Here is a 5,000-nt window from a genome sequence, read left to right as displayed (position 1 = left end):
TCTGGATGTAAACACAGTCACTGAAGGGTTAAAGTGTCACTCGAACACGATGATTCACACACACAGACACGTTTCCCATCAGGCTGCTGGTGGACACAGTTTTGCAGCTGTGGTTTGCCGAGTCTCCTGACAGCTCATGCAAACACCATGCAGAAACGTCACGCAATCAACCTCAAACTGTAAGAGAGCGGCGTGATGTGAACTTAAGAGCTGTCTGACGAAACTAAATCTATATTAATGTACAGCAGCCCAAGTCCAGTCAAGTCCTGCTGGACCAAAAAGGACGTCACGTGTTTTCACAGCAGTGACGCGTCTCGACTTCCTAGTTTTATTCTTCAAGGTCAACATGTGGCCCAATTCACCAACGCCCTAAAAGTATGCACCGTTTTTGAAGAACTTTTGAGATCTATTTCGATAATAATTGCATCTTTAACGTCGTTTAGTTGCGCGCATTTAATTTAAAAAGACATAACATTGTTAGAAAAGATTTCTATTTTGAATAAATGCTGTTCTTTTTAACTTTTTACATTAAAAAGTATCACAGGTTATAAAAAATGTTAAGCAGCAAAATTGTTTCCAACATTGATAATCGAGTGTCAAATCAGTATATTAGAATAACTTCTGAAGGATCATGTGACACTGAAATAAATAACACATGCATAATTGCTGCAATAAAAATATATTTATTTTAAATATTTACTAAATTAGAATTAATTGGATGCAAAAACATAAATGTTATTTCATGTTATTATGACCAAACAAAATGTTTATATTTATGTTTGTATACGATACATTTTATATTAATTTATTAATTCCCAATTATTAAATCACAATTAATTTTTAAGTTTTCAAATTGGAATATTTCCAAAATTCCTCAGGTTAAGTTCCCGTGGAAACTTTCCGGCCCTTTGCAACCCTAATGACGAGCCAACCGTCTCTACTTAACCGCCAGTTTCGCACATTCGTCATGTTTGTAGTTTTTTTTAACACTTTTTGTTCGTTTTTGTAGTTCTAATCGAATCCTAGTCCAACATGCAATGCGTTGTGAGCAATATTAGCTGTTACACCGGGCGTGAGGAGCGCAACAGAGCCCATTATAATCAGTGATACCGTCTACACTGGATGCGGCGTGACGCGACAGCTATTAAGCCACACCCTAACAACCATTGTTGAGCACCCTAGCAACCTAAACCCAAAGAGGAGGCATATTATTAAAATCTCAACGTCATAGAGGCATTGTGGTTGGTTTATATCATTCTTACTGGCAAGCATCACTGGCAGCTGCCAAGCCACTCCCTAGCAACCAAACAGAGTACCCTAGCAACCATTTAGCAAGATCTGTATCTCTGCATCAGAACATCATTTAGAGATGGGGTTTGGCTCTTTTGACTCATGCTAGGAAACAAGACTTCCACCACGATACACACGCGAGCAGTGTATAGCTACATGCTAATAGTAATTAACCAAGTATTAAAACATGTAAAAAATGCTAACTAAAACATACTAGCAACATGCTAGTCATTTTAACACCATGCTAACAAAATGTATATCATGTTAACATTATGCTAGCAAAATGTTAATTGTGTTATCTTGTTAAAACATGCAACAAACATGCTAATTGTGTTAACATCACTCTAGCAAATTGCTAATCATGTTAGCATCATGTTAACAACTTGTTTATCATATTAACATGTGATTAACAAAATGTTAAATCATACTAACAACATGTTAATTGTGTTAGCATCTTGGTAAAAACATGTAAGCAACATGCTAATTGTGTTAGCATCTTGGTAAAAACATGTAAGCAAAATGCTAATTGTGTTAGCATCATGCTAACAACATGCTAATCACCTAAGCAACATGTTAATTGTGTTAGCATCATGCTAACAACATGCTAATCATGTTACCAACATGTCAATCATGTTAGCAAGCATGCAAATCACGTTATCATAATGATAACAACATGCTAATCATTAGTGTGTGACTAACAAAATGTTACATAATGTTAATATGTAAATTGTGTTAACATCTAACTAAAAACATGTAAGCAACATGTTAATTGTGTTAGCATCATGTCAACAGCATGCTAATCATGTTAGCAAGCATGCTAATCGTGTTAATATCATGCTAACAAAATGCTAATTGTTAGTGTGTGACTAACAAAATGTTACAATGCTAACAACATGTTATTTGTGATAAAGCTAAAACATGTTAATTATGTTAGCATCATGCTAACAACATGCTAATCGTGTTAGCTACTTTTTAAAAACACGCTAATCGTGCTAACGACATGCTAATCGTGTTAGCATGTGACTTGCAAAATGTTAAATGTTAGCAACATTCTAATTGTGTTAGCGTAATGCTAACAGAATGCTAACAAAATGCTAATCGTTAGTGTGTGACTAACAAAATGTTACATAATGCTAGTAACAACATGTTAATTGTATTAACATCTTGGTAAAACATGTAAGCAACATGCTAATTATGTTAGCATTTTGTTAAAAAAATGCTAATCATCCTAATGACATGCTAATCATCTTAGCATGTGACTTGCAAAATGTTAAATATGTTAACATCATGCTAATTGTGCTACCATCTTGTTAAAAATGTGTTAATCATGCTAGCATATTTTGACTCGAGGGATAGTGTAGTAGCACACTGCTAACACCACTCATATCTGGTTATCTGTGTCATTCAGGATCAGAGAATAATAGCCCCTCCCCCTCCACTGTAACAGTCCAACATCCACACTCTGTTTTTCCAGTTAATTAATCATCTTCCAGGAATTTTAAAGTGCACTTTTTCTTGTTGGAATTTTCAGTGTGACGACAAAACTGAGAATAAACAGAATGCTATCGTCCGCTGCGGTGAGCGCTGATATGGTTATCGTTCTGGCAGACATGAGTTTGACGTGTAATCGATGTGATAACACCACATTAAGAGAAAATAAGTGTGTTTGACTTTAATAAAACAGGCCTTGAGTCACACTAGCAGTAAAGATCCTCACAGTGAAACACACATCAGCGCGATCACGTCTATAATTGTGTTTCCTGCAGGCAGTTCGCAGACACCTATAAAGGGCCGAACAGATGGACGTCCTGCGGTTAACTCTTCATCACAGCATCATGTGACACAACGGCTCACAAAGACCAGGACAATGTGTGACTGTGACCGGCTGAAAGCGTCTAATGACCACAAACGCTTTCAGGCCTCGTTTACGTTCATCAAGCAAAGCTGAGAAAGTAATGAAGCACTTCATTTCTATTATGCGTGTACGTGTGATTTGTTCTCTGTGAACGCATGCATTTCTCTGTTTTTAAAAGATATCTAATTACACTGTTGAAGATGTAATTAGTAGCTAGTAATTAATTACTTTTTTTAACACAGCTTTATATTAAATGTCTTTATGTAATAACGTTTAAATTAATCATTTGACACAATGCACTTATTGTTTTTACATATATAAAAAACACAAGCATGTAATTAATCTCTGTAATGACATTTATAATTACAGTGTCAACACCTTGACACACCCTTAAACCAACCCAAACCTGTCCTAACCTGACCCGTATCCACCCGTTTTGCAATACATCACAATAAATACAACAATTTATTACAATAAAATACGTTTTTATCTTAGTACACACCTAATGTAATGTTTTTTTTTTTTTTATTTAAAAGCAATTTTATTGCATTTTTCATTTCTTTGACCTTTTTATGATTACTATTTTTTAGTATTTTTATTATGTAAAGCACTTACCGCTGTCTATACGGGTCATTCTACAGAAATGGTTTCGGTAGTGACAATTTTAGACTGAAACATGTGAAAATCTGTGTGGAACTTTAAGGAACGTCACTACCAAACACATTTTTCTGCAAATTTGTTTCACATGTTTCGGTAATGACAATTTTCGACACTTTTGAGCCGCTCAAAGATGATAATCAGCACATGGTTATCTAACACAGTTCTGAACACACATAAAAACTACATTTACTGTAATAACACCCAAAAAAAGTTTGCTTAATTGCAGAAAAAGGTGTTTGTTAGTGACGTTCCTTAAAGCTCCACACAGATTTTCACTTTTGAACACATTTAACTCAGAATGATGATCTATCTGCTGTGAAAGAGAGGCTGTGAGAAGAATATTTCCTGATCAGAAATGTAGAAGTGTGTTAAAATCAGAAAGTTTCATGTTTAAAATGTTTAAAAATATATTTTTTAAACATCTCTCAAAAAAAAAAAAAAATATATATATATATATATACATATATATACATACATGTATATATAATTTTTTTTTTTTTTTTTTAATGCAAAAAGTACTTAAATATCATTTTAACAAGTTGAAATTTAGTGTTTAGGCTTCAGGACAGACTCCTCCCAATTGAAAGTACCCAATAAATGATGATTTTATATACATTAAGTTCACAGATATATTAAATATTATTGTGGGATTCAACAAATAATAGAAGGATCTTAATAAACATCTAAAACTTGAATACTTAAATGCCTTTTAAATGTGTTTTATGGTTGTGGGACAGCAGTTTACACCAATTCTCCAGAATCACCCATATACAGTGTAAATAAACTTTATATAGCCTATGTATTTTTCAAAATAAAGTTCACCATTCTTCTTTTTCCACAAATTTTGTATGTATGCAAATTGTATAATATCCAAGGCACACATTTCTAGTTTTGGAATATTTTTTCTCTCCCCAAATTTGTCACTACCGAAACCCAATAATAAATAATTTAATAAGAAGGGTCACATTGACCTATTAAGATAAAATAAAATACGTATTTTGCTATTTTAAGTGTGTTTTATGGTTGTGGGACTGCAGTTTGCACCAATCCTCTAGAATCACACATAAACTTTATGCATTTCCAAAATAAAGACTCTTTCTGAAATTCACCATTCTGCATATTGTCGCTCCTCTAGAGCTCGTTCATGTGACGGACAGCTGTCAAATGTCCTCAAAGTCAAACTGCTTCAGAAAGT

General features: G+C 33.9%; 1 pseudogene; it reads right to left on the bottom strand.

Moving 5' to 3' along the window:
• LOC137002487 (transcriptional repressor p66-alpha-like) overlaps positions 1-5,000 on the bottom strand; it is a 56,650-nt pseudogene that overhangs the window by 51,074 nt on the left and 576 nt on the right.

This window comes from Chanodichthys erythropterus, chromosome 16, assembly GCF_024489055.1.
Source record: "Chanodichthys erythropterus isolate Z2021 chromosome 16, ASM2448905v1, whole genome shotgun sequence".
NCBI lineage: Eukaryota > Metazoa > Chordata > Actinopteri > Cypriniformes > Xenocyprididae > Chanodichthys > Chanodichthys erythropterus.
The sequence above is the reverse complement of the archived record's forward strand: the minus strand, read 5'-3'. Positions and strand labels throughout refer to the sequence as shown.